Source organism: Ips typographus, linkage group LG1, assembly GCF_016097725.1.
Source record: "Ips typographus isolate SLU linkage group LG1, UJ_Ityp_2.0, whole genome shotgun sequence".
Taxonomy (NCBI): Eukaryota; Metazoa; Arthropoda; class Insecta; order Coleoptera; family Curculionidae; genus Ips; species Ips typographus.
Genome location: NC_138422.1, coordinates 27,630,590 through 27,643,530, shown reverse-complemented (window position 1 = coordinate 27,643,530; position 12,941 = coordinate 27,630,590). Strand labels below are relative to the sequence as shown.

The 12,941-nt window shown below is 29.7% G+C and overlaps 1 protein-coding gene across 2 annotated transcripts in view; it reads right to left on the bottom strand.

Moving 5' to 3' along the window:
- The window catches only part of LOC145740051 (extracellular serine/threonine protein CG31145), a 149,206-nt gene that overhangs the window by 131,681 nt on the left and 4,584 nt on the right, over window positions 1-12,941 (bottom strand). Inside the window, exon 2 of one of the 2 annotated variants that reach the window (XM_081995380.1) lies at window positions 8,165-8,207. The exons of the other annotated variant lie outside the window; for it this stretch is intronic. The gene's annotated coding sequence lies outside the window, so the exon portion shown is untranslated. The remainder of the gene's footprint in view (window positions 1-8,164; window positions 8,208-12,941) is intronic. 2 annotated transcript variants of the gene reach the window in all.

The following is a 12,941-nucleotide window of genomic DNA, read 5'->3' as shown; positions in this document are numbered from 1 at the left end:
TTTCGGACTAAATTAATTCTAAGGAAACTAAATTTACTCTACAGATGATAAGGTAAAAAAATCCCAATAGTTAAATAAATAATGCTATAAAGTGAGGTTGTGCATGTGTGATTTCTCTTATCTATTACATTTATGCACCATTCGAAAAAGCATAAAAATGACTACAAAACAAAGATAACTATTTTGCTTTTCACGTTTGTGATATGTTTTTAATTATAGAAAAATTAAGTACTGTAAATTTTTTTTATTATCCTATTAAACAAAACAGCGACACTTTATCAGTGTACTCGTAAAAGTGCTTTTGCACAACAGGACGTTATGTAAAACTGCAATTATTTTACGAATAGGAAGGCCAAGAAGGTAATCATTCTATTACGATCATTAACCTCTATTATGTTGGATGAGATAAAAAGATTGCAAAATAGCCAGTAGTTTATCTAAGCTTGGGCTGTCTTTGCCAAAAGATTTGGTTCTTTTTACATTATGTATTTTTCTTGTTTTTCTATTTACGATTGATTTGATGTTTTTGGGTTATGTTTTAATAATAACACAGAACAACATATCTTGATTGGAAAATCAAACAACAAGCAAACTGGATTGGATTAATAATTTATATTTTAAGCACATAGTGTTGGCAAGCAACTAATCCATGGAAAGCGGAATCTTTCATATACACATTTCAATATCCCCATTAACGGTAATGAATACTGCTATCGAGCTGGCCATTATTGGCAGAATTTGCTTTCATCGAACCGTAATTATAATTTTATCGCTTAAGTTAATCCGATATAATTTTTAGTATCTAATACAATAATAAGCTTAAAGTTTTAATTTTTAGTGATATTTAGGTCACAACTATGAGACTTTTTATGGGCCATTTTTAAAAAAAATTTAATTCATATTTACTCTACAGGGTGGTCCAGTTTTAAATGTCAATAATTTACCATTGCATAGCCCATTAAAAAATAAGCTGACATGCATTATGTCATTTTCCTGAAAAATGCTTCCTAAGAAAAATACAGTCCTTCAAATTTCAATTTAAAAAATCGGTTTTTTGTCATAACTGTCGTTGTAGTCATTTTGATCAAATTTGGAACAAGCACTTATGAAATTATTACTTATTATGAATGACGTTTGCCAAAATTCTCCAGTAGCGTAGATACAGGAAGATGGATTTCATTTTTCTGCCTGATTCTTTACGTCACTGGATATTTTTCAAAAATTTCAGTTTTTTTTACTTTACTTGTTCAATTTGACAAAATAAGTACCTCTTATAAAATTCTGATTTGAAGCTTCGTTTACGAGATAATTGAGTTATTACGTTCAAAGACCCAAAATTAACTTTCCTAACAACCCAACTTAACTTAAAAATTGTCTTGAAAACAGTGAAAATTTACTTAAGAAGCTTAAAAAATGTCTTTGTAGCCAGTTTTCATAGTTTCCAGACAAATTGAAAGACTTTAGTTTTGAAAATTGACAGTAACAAGTAAATTTTCTTTGAAACGGTGAAAATTAACTTGAGAGGCTTAAAAATTCTTTCTTTTGACCAGTTTTCACAAATTGAAAGATTTTAGCCTTGGAAACTGTGAAAATTGACTTGAAAGGCTTAAAAACTGTCTTTGTAGTCAGTCGTTATAGTTTTCAGATAACTTGAAACACTTTAGTAGTGAAAATTAGGTTGTAGTCATGAAAAACTACTTTATCTACAATTTTTTACTACAAATTCACACATTTCAATCTTGAAAATGGACTTGGACACCAAAAAGTAACTCTATACCAATGAAAAGTGACATCAAAAGCTTAAAATTTCCATTTGAAGTAAGTTTTCATAAATTGAAAATACATTTCAATATTTTAGTCTTGAAAATAGTCTTAAATACAGGATATTGACATTAGATTGATAAAAATTGACTTGAAGACTAACTTTTCAGGTTTGTTTCCTTTGCTTTTGATTTTCTTAGAACTCTGGACTATTTTTAGGGCTTTAAAACTGCTTTCAGCTAGGAAAATCGAGTTTTAGGGTTATCTTCACCAAGTTTTTGACATAGCAGACTTAAAAAACTATTTTTACATTTTCCATAGGCTTAAACATGCCATTTCACGCTTTGTCAGTATTAAATTGACTTCTAGACGCTTCAGTTTGCTTTAAAACTGAAAAATCGAATTTTAAACAATTTTTTCTAGTAAAAGTTAAGTTTCAGAATCTTCATTGATGAAAGTAAACAATTGTGGCATTAAATGCTACGATATTAGTCTTAAACACTAATTTTTAGAGTTAAATTAGTCCAAAAATTCTGACTGTTACCAGTGTTTAATTGAATAAAAAAAAGTCCAAAAATCCTGTTTTTTGACTATTTTCAGTGTCAAAAGTTAACTCGTAAACCTCACAGATGACCAAGAATCCTTTTGAACTATTTTAAAGTAAAAAATACAACAACCCAAGTAGACATTTTTGTCAATTTTGAATAATATCCAGTGAGAGTAGAAAATAAAGACTATCCCCCTATATCGACGCATTTAAACCATTTTGAAGGTCTGTGTCTTCCTTAGGAAGCGTTCTTCAGGACAATGACAAAATGCATGTTAACTTATTTTTTGATGGGCTATCCACTGGTGAATTATTGACATTTAAAACTGGACCACCCTGTATATTACAAAGTTTTACCATTTCGAAAAATTGCTATTATTTGGTACTATTTGTTACAATTCCAGTGTGAAATAGTGTGCCGTATATTATTCGCTAAGAAAACTAAAATTTCAATTTCAATTTTGTTTTAAAATAAATTAAATATAAATTAACCAACAAATGCTTTTAAACTCAATATATAGTGTGTCCCAAATTGGTTCTAAATAAATTGGGATCTTGGTCTCGTCTAGTAAAAGCTACAGAGTTGGTTAAATGGGAAAATTTTTAGAGAACTTTATGTAATGTAAAACTTATTTCTTTCTCTCTTCTTATGAGATAAGTTTCCCATAAAATTCTCTAAACTTTCCCCATTTAACCGACTCTGTATAGCTCTTACGGTTACCGAGATCCCAATACATGTGGAATCAATTTGGGACACACTGTATGTTTTAAGAGTATGAGTAAACATATTCAAAATCTTCTTACAAATATACGTTGGTGATTCAAAGAATATTAAATGTAATCTTGCCAAAATTCAAAGCCAATTCTGCAATATCTGTAAGACAGCAATATCATAAATTATGAAATTAAGTACCGTGAACTCTCATAAAACTTATTTTCTATCAAATACCACAAAATATGGAATATCTACAATGGTGCACTAAAATATCACACTCATTTTTCCCTCACGTTGGCCAAATCTGAATGATATTAAAGTTTGATCAAAAAGCTGAAGCTCTTACTAAATAGAACAAATTATTGTAGTTTGGTAAATATGTTAAAATTCGCAACATAATGAAAGACATTCAAGTGAACTTGAACCTGTTGCCCTATTGAATAATAATTTTCACAGTATACAAGCACATTAATATTCCAAAACATAAGCTCAGTCACCGTATAATCCTTTTGTTTTCACACAACCACCATTGTATCATCAAGTATAATTTCAATTCTAAACCTGAATGGCCGGCAGGTTCCGTATTTCCGGTACCGGACCTGTAAATTTTCGTGTGACCAATTTAAAAATTAACCGATCGTTTTACTGGTCTGGGGTTAATTAACTTGTACTTATGCCGACAGAGGGCAGATCGGACAACGAATGTATAATACAAATTATAATTTGTTTGAGTCACGTAGATCGCTTTTGTCGAACGATAAATTTTATGGGTCATAACTAATCCATCGTTTGTAATGTAGAAATGTCCCCCTCAACAAGATGAATGTAACGTTACAAAAATATTTCTAAATAATAAAGCAATTGCAGTTCTAACCGACAAATTAATGCTGATTATACACAGCACGTGAAACCAATTGGAGATAAACGTCTTGATGCGCCACTGTCCGGTAATTTGTTATGTAAATTGAATGCTACTTGTAATGAACTACGTCACATTATTTTTTTAAGCAAAATTAGGTACTCAAACATTACAGAAAAAAATTGTTTTGTTTTCTTTTTTGGTTAATAATGATTTATCAAAGCACACCGAGGGGTAAACCACTGAGTAAAATTTTGTACACTAATTCCTAATATGCCAGTAATGCCCAGTAATTCCTAATAATTAACCTAACCTAACCTAGCCTAACAATACCGACTAACTTCCTGAATTATCACAACTGGAAAGTCTAAAAAAACCTTTTTTAATTAAAAAAAGTAAAAATAAGAAAATATGCCTGCAAATTACCCGGAATGGTATACCCTGAATATTTTTGACAGTTTCTGAGATATTTACCATTTTATGTGAAATTTAATATTCTCGGTCTCAGGAAAGATTTTTTTCTTGGTTTTTGTGTTTTGTCATGTTAGACAAGGTTTGTTCTAGGAATGGGTGCAGAAAGACGTCAAAATATATAATACAGTGTGGTCAAAAAATCACTTCTAAAAAAGGATAGAAAGTCTAGTTTTTCAAACGGAACACATTCTTATAATTGTCTGATTCTCTGTTCAAAATTAAAAAAGTTTGTATTACGCCACTTATTTAAAAAAATCACTTTTTATATTGATACATTGAACCACCCTGTAACTGTCAAAATAACCAAATTAATGAAGGTTAAAGTGGCAGTTGTCAAATTTAGTCAAAACGGTCTTTATTGTCACACACAACACTTTGTATAGACTTTTATATGGCAATGGATAGAAAATAAAATAAGTTTTCAAAAAATATGACCGCCTGTGTTGATAGGTTGCTTCGTTTGGCCGCCAGAGGGCTCCAAAGCTAATATTTTCTTTGACTTGACTAATATCTTTTTTCGTCAGATACGGCCCAGATATTTGGCACAAACGTAGCACACTGATTGCCAAATCTAGAATAGTAGCAAAACTGTAGAAATACAATCATTAAGATCGATTTTCGCTTGCATTAACTAGCCAACATAACGCAAAACCGATTAGGATAGTGGCGGTGTTTCAGGCAAATTTGACCCTTACGAAAATTGTCATTTGCAAAAACAGTATTTGACGAATTTTTTTGGGGTTTCTTTTCAAAAATCTTTTTTTTTTGCTCTTTAAAAACTCGCTTAATTGCACTACTTTTAGTAGAGTTTTATACGTCAATGGATAGCCAATGAAATGAGCTTTCTAAAAATATCCCTATTTGGGTTGACAGGTTAGACGGTTTGGCCGCTAGAGGGCGTCAAATTTGACCAATTTTTTATCACATTTTTGGAGCATCCTCTTGTTTAATCCTCAAAAACTCGCTTAATTGCACTATTTTTGGTAAAGCTTTATACGTCAATGGATAGCCAATGAAATAAGTTTTCTAAAAATACCCTTAATAGGTTGATAGGTTGGACGGTTGGCCACTAGGAGGCGTGAAAGTTGACTTATTTTTTTAAGACTTTTTTTGGTGCATTTTTTTGTTCATTCCTCAATAACTAGCTTATTTGCGACACTTTGTAGAAACTTTTATACGTCAATGGATAGCTAATGAAATGGGCTTTTTATTGACGTATAAAGTTGATTGATTAGTGTACGGTTTCGCCGCTAGAGAGTCAAAATTTTTGAAAGTAAAATTACAAAATTCATAATTTTTCCTTGTTTTCCAACGGATTTCATTGAAATTACCAAACTATTCATGTTTATATTTCAATGGTAGATGTATAGAAAAAAATATTGTATGATAATTTTTTTAAATATAATTTAGACCTTTTCAATTTTATTAATAATACTAATTTAATGCCCAGTATTGCCTACTTATTCTTGGTAATGTTGCCAATTCCCAAGTAATACCCACTAATTCCTACAGTTTGTACACTATAATGCCCCAGTGGTTTTGAACAGTGTCGTTCGATCCAAAAACTATGCATGTGGCAAATTTATGCAGTCTATTTTGTCTTTAAAGCCGGCCATATACGACATGGTGGTGAGGTATTTGCCAAATGGGGTGTACAGTGAATCTAGGAAATAATTTTGTTGTCTGAAAAAGTTTAAAAACCTCTCTCCAAAACTGTAACGTATATGGGCGACCAAAATATTGATCTTGATCCATTGAACAATCTGGTGGTACTTTTCATTGTCTTGCATTGTATTTATTTCCTTTTTGGGTTTTTCTTTATACATAGTTACATTTCGTGTAACATTTATGTAAAAATAAGGTTCTTTATAGTATGGCAGAGTTTTTCCTTTTTCCTATATTACAATGAAAGTCAGGTAATTGTTGCACATACTCGACAATTAATTAGTTATCGACAAAAGTAACCAATACAACCTTCCAATCTTGAGATCGTGTTTACTAATAATGCCACACAAAGAAATCAATTCCTTGTATAAATAATTCACGGCCAACCACGCAATTATTATCCATATTCTACGACTGTATGTACCTACATAATTAGGTCTCAATTTAAATTCCGCACTATAAAACAAAACCCCAAAAGAAAGCTTTCTATGTATACGTAATGAAAATTATTATTGGGAAAGTGCATACCCGCATAACGTGATGCTACAACGGGACCGGGCTGTAAAACACAAGTTACGCTTCTGTGCCTCAGAAAAACGTATTATTTTTTAACAGTGTTGTATTCATCTAAGTAAAATTAGTTGCATTTCCATGTTGCATGCGCTCTGATTCCCGATGATTAATTAAACGCTTTTGCGGGCTTTAATTAACCCGAAAAACCCGCTAAACAGGCACGTAATTATGACAGCTTAGGTCGAACGATTCGTTTCGATAAAGCTCGCACGAACGGATCTTGAAAGTAGACCGCTTCAAATAATTGTTATTAGGTTAATCTTAAGACTAACTAGCACGAAAACAATGTGAAAAACTAAAAAAATGCGTAAAACGTACTAGAAAAACTATACTTTAGGGTCAAAAACATTGATTATATTATGAATACCTACAAAATTGTCCAACATGTTATAAATTATCAATTTCAACAAATTAATTAAATGATTAATTCGCATAATTTAATTAAAAACATATTATTGGAATTTCACGTATAAAAACTGACACTTTTAGAACAGTTCAATTAAATGAATCAAAACCAAATTGTCAATTTCAACACTATTAAACAAGCCACTTTTATTAATATTACAAGAGTGTAATCTTCTGTTTATTATTAGATTAGTAGTCAATTAGATTTTGAGATTGGGGTTATTTTTAAATTATCAAATTTTCCAATTTCCAAAAAAAAACAAACCAAAGTACCATAAAATACTAATTTCAGTCACTAAATTATGTAAATTTTAAATGTTCAAACAAAATTTCAGAAATCTGCTGAACAAAATTTGGTTCAATTTAAATTTTACCATTGCAATTAACAATAATTGTATTAACTGAGTCGTCTATGTTATAAACCTAATTACTAAATTTTACGATAATAAAAATATCAGGTGCATACTGGAAATTCATAAAAAAATTAAAAATTATTAAAAATCGCTTGATTTTATCTCTCCTACTTTAAAATTTAATTAATGCCATTAATTTATCAAAATTAGTCACATGATTTATACAATTTCTTCATAGTCAACGTAAAACATGAAAACTAATATGATTTCAACAGATTTTTTCAGATTTTTTTCAAAAATTGCTGAAATTGACACCATTACAATCAATCGATACCGATTTTCTTAATAAAATTTAATTATAAAACATTTAAATAATGAAGAAAATTATCAATATTTTTTTTAGTTTGTAACATTTATTAAATACCTACATTAATTAATTGATTTCACCTTACAAAAAAATACAGTTACTTAAATTGTGTATTTCTGATAATCAATGATTGATTCAAATACATTAATAAAGTTGTAATCATCGCAGGTTTTATAAATTCAAATTAGCTCACGTTTTATATTTATTCTTTAAACTGTCTAAAACTAGAACTGTATGATCACCTTAACAAAATTATCAGTAAACAACAATGCTTGAGGCAATCACATTATACCTCCGTGGTTCATACTTAGCACAACCTGTATAACAGCAACAAATTACAAACATATTTACCATGCAAACACTGAAGCGCAAGAAGGAGTTAATTCATTGAAAACTTAAGAGTTAGGTACGTGAGTAAAACACAACAGCTTCACACAATATTTACCTAATTTCACATCCAAAAACGTTTCGTTTCACGAAAGTGCTTCCTACAAACAAAACTAAATTAGCATAAGTGCGTCAAGTGGTAATTGAAATTTAGTATGCGGCTGAAGAGGCCTAAATAACGGATACAATCTGGTCAAATATGTGATTAAAAACGATTTTTTGGCCGTATATGGTAATATTTGATTTCAATAGTCTGCAATATCTACTCTATTACTTCATTTTTAAGTTAACAAATAGTTGAACGTGCTTCCAAGTTCCCACATTAAAATCATTAACATTTTTCTCACACTCCACTTTTACCTATAGCCGAATAAAGAACGCTTTCGTGAATCTTAATTGTTTTATTTCGTCCTAATGTCATCGTTAAGTTGCTTATTGTCTAAGATTTAATATCTAAAATATTAGCAAGGAAAAGAAACTCGTAATTGTGTTTTTTTTGTAAATTGTTATTATGACCCACTTTACCAAGCGAAAAAAAAAAAGTTAAAAAGCTATCGAAATACAATCTAACCCTAAATTCACCCTGTATATCAGTCACAGTGGACGAAGTTGAAAACTAAAGTCTATTGGGCATTATTTTGAAATTTGCCATAAACAAGAACACAATTTTTAAACAATATATTTATTTACGTTCTTTTTTCTGCAGTAAAACATCTAGGTTATTTTCAAGGAAATTTGAAAAACAAAATTATTAGCCATTCTACACGGTGGTTATTATCATTGAAAAATAATAAGTGATAATTGTAAACGCATGACGAAATGAGCCACTGTTTTATGACTAATTACACAGTTGAAATACAAAAGTTTAGAAGCGGAAACGTGTAATTTGACGATAGTGCACATCCGTTATTTACGCGGTGCAGCTTGAAAACGTATATAGGTTTTTCATTAGATATTATACATATTTACTGGATTTTGTATACATATAAGGTAATATCCAATATTTGGTCTGTTCAGTCAATTGTGCAAAGTATAATCTGTCAATAGTAAAATTTACAAGAAGTTTCGATCATTTTATGACTGAATTTGTGAGGTTCAAAAAAGATTAAGTTGCCGAAAACACCTGTAGTGACACAAAAATGAAAAAAGTACATTTCGACATCAATAATGAAAAATTAAAATATTAAATTTTGAGTAATAGGATTTAAATAATTCTAACTCATTATCTGAACTTCTATTTGATATACAGAGTAGAATATTACAAAGTAGTAAATTACAAACTGACTATTCTTGCGTTTGCTATTAAACTAGACTGCTCTGTATATTACTAAGAGAAAGTACTTTAGCTGGATTCTGACTAATCAAGTCAATTTTCTACAAATACAGAAATTTTATAGAGTACCACACAATTGAATATGATAAAAACACAATTTTGTCGCACTCTAAAATAGTGTATAACCACAAATATCTGAGAATTTGTAAAGTTGAGCTTATTATACAAGATAAGCTAATAGGGCAAAACATTTTTATTTTTCAGCCTGTGCATACCAACAAACAAGTCTTTAATAAGATACAAAACTTCAAAGCCAAATTAAAAAAAAAAACAAAAATTACTTTGCTATTATAATCTCATAAATGCTTCGTTTCGGAAATACAAGGTGTTTCCTTTAAAATTATTTTCTTTTCTAAACTAACTTTTGACAGTTGACATGTGTAACAGTGCATATTTTACCATAAAATAAGTAATAGTACTAAATATGGTGTAATGTCGATTGTACACCCTGAATATTAGAAATTAATTATAATTTACGTATACAAAGGGGTTTAAAACGATTAAGTAAGCTAATAACTGTGATACATATCTGAAAATGATAAATCTGCCTAATTTTTCCTCTTGCACAAAATGAAAAGAAAAATACTAAAAACCATCTGCTACACAAAAAATTGCTTTAATTAACTGTCTAATATAGCTTTGCACATTTCCAATTTCTCTAAAACGTTAATGCAACAATATTTTTTAACCGGTAATGTTATAAATGACTTCAGGTGGATTAAACCAGCTCTGGCTCTAATTTGAAAGCTTTTTTTCTTATTCGCAGTGTTTACCCACTTTTAGCTGCAAAAGCAGTTGTTGCACTCAAAAAATTAACTCGTTACGAAAATGTAAAAGGTTTTACGACCATCAGTTTTGTGAAAGTGTCACTAGATATGTCAAAATTAAAAAAAAAAATATAATTAATTTGTTACATAAAGCTCGTGAAGTGACAAGCCCAAGACCTTGCTGCCATGCAGTAAAGTTCCCGGTAAATAAGTGCATAGCAATTACCATTATAGTACATAGCCGCTTACGCGAGTGTTTTTTTTTGCATATTTGCTCATTTGAATATACATTTAGATAATAATATAATAAATAACGTATTGTGCCTTAAATAAAATAATATATTTTAACCAAAATTATTGGTGGTTGGTATTATTTATCAACTAATAACCTAGCGCAGCAATAATTAACATTTACATTATCTGTTATCTACTTATGCGACTGTTAGCTTTTTTGTGTATACTTAATATAATAATAATAATTACTAGAGTAATACGCATTTTGTATTACGTCAGAAACACAAAAATATCGTGTGGGTTCTTTCATTTCTTTTGTTTAACAATCTTTGAGTTCTTTTATTGTTAGAATCGTGTCACATGCAGAAAACATCTAGGAATAAAAATTCAAAAAGGGTTAAAAAATGGAAAGAGTGACTTGAGGGTGTACAGTTATTTTTTAACTTGTGCAAAAAGTGCTACTTTTCAGCACGAGACCTTAATCTGAACGATTATATCGATGATTTTCTTTCCTTTTTATCTTCAATCATCTTTTTTTTGGAAAATTATTTGAAAATGCTATGCTATGCAAGACATTGGCCAGACTTTTCCAGTGCACCATTCTTCAAAGTTCGTGAGATCTTCACCAAAAGATCATCATCCTGTAAAATTTTTGAAACTCCCTATTATCATTAGAGATAGAGATTTGGTTAAATACGAAGGGTTGCATAATAAATAATGGTCTTAATAAATTGACAAACAAATTGCATTTCTACATTTTTTAAACGTTTTAGAGTTTTATTTCACCTAATTTAAGGTCCTTTGGTATAAATATGTCCTTTGCTGTGCATTAGAACTTTTTTGCAGCCAAATAAAAAATTTTTACCAAAAATGCCATTTTTTTCAATTTTTCAAAGGTTCAATGTGGTTATTTCACCTTATTTAACGTCTTTTGGTATAAATATACCTTTTGCTTACATTGGAACCCTTATGAAGCAAAATAAAAATGTGCCAAAATTGCACTTTTCACCAAAAATTACATTTTTTCAATTTTTGAACGGTTGTAACTTTTTTATTTGAACTTATATCAATTCATTTAGCCAATTCATTCGCTAAGCCGTCATTAGAAAAAGGATACAAAATACTACAAAATGAGCCAAAACTCGCCTTTCTAGCTCTTCACGTGACCGAGATACTGTATCTCAAAAAGTAGTTAAAAAAGTCCCCTAATACCCCCCCATTCTTTCAGTTTTTTTGAAAATAAAAAATTTTAAAATGCTTTTTTTGAATTTATTTTACCTAATTTAAGGTTCTTTGGTATAAATCTGCCCTTTCCTGTGCATTAGAACTCTTTTGCAGCCAAATAAAAAATTGAAATTTGCAATTTTTCAATTTTCGAAAGGATCAAAGTGGTTATTTCACCTGATTTAAGGTCCTTTAGTATAAATATACCTTTTTCTGTGCATTGGAACCCTTATAGAGCAAAATAAAAATGTTTCAAAATTGCATTTTTGACCAAAAATGACATTTTATCAATTTTTGAAAGGTTCTAACTTTTTTATTTGAATTCCAATCAGTTTCACTATCGCCATTAGAAAAAGCTTAAAAAATACTACAAAATAAGCCAAAACTCACCTCTCTAGCTCGTCATGTTACCGAGATACTGTATCTCAAAAAGTAGTTAAAAAAGACCCCTAATACCATTCTTTCAATTTTTTTGAAAAATGAAAAATTTTAAAGTGCTTTTTTTGCACTTATTTACAGTAAAAGTGTAAAGTAACTTTTACAGTGTTTTCAGAGTAAAACGCATTTAAACCATAAAGTATCATACTCATACATCATTAAATTTGGAAAAAAGAAGACTTTTAAAATCTGATATTAGGAAATATAGTCAGCATTTAAAACAATGAGATTGTTGATAGTTTTGCAAAGACAAAACGTCGGGATACAAAACTGATGAGCCACTTTAAAGTGCTTCCAAAGTTAAACAACTACCACAAAAAACGAGCAAAAAATATACTTGGAATCAAAAAATTTACTTTTTTAAGATATCTCAAAAACCAAAAAAAAATACCCTTTTTTGTAAATGTCATTTTATTAAAGCCATGTTAACGCAACTCCTCTCCCGTTTAACCAAATCTCTGTATCTGTAACAGTTTTCAAGATTCTCATAGTGGCCCTCCTTATTCTGGACACACTGTATGCATTTGCAAATGTGGTGCCAAAATCGTATTAAATTGGTTAATCAAATTAAAATCGGCAAAATAGGGATTTTTAAAATATACAGGCCGTTAAATTTTTTAAAAGACAAGTTTCAATTTTTTTTTTAATTCGTTTTAGACTGAAATATTTGCCAAATATGACATGGTTGTCACTATGACAGGTGTCAAATCTCACTCTGTAAAAAATTTCATTTTTGACCAACTTTTGACAAAAACCACCTAATATTAATAATAATGAAATTTTCCACAATTAATTTCGGACACGCCTTTGAATTATCGTTTCTTTACAAAATTTTAAAA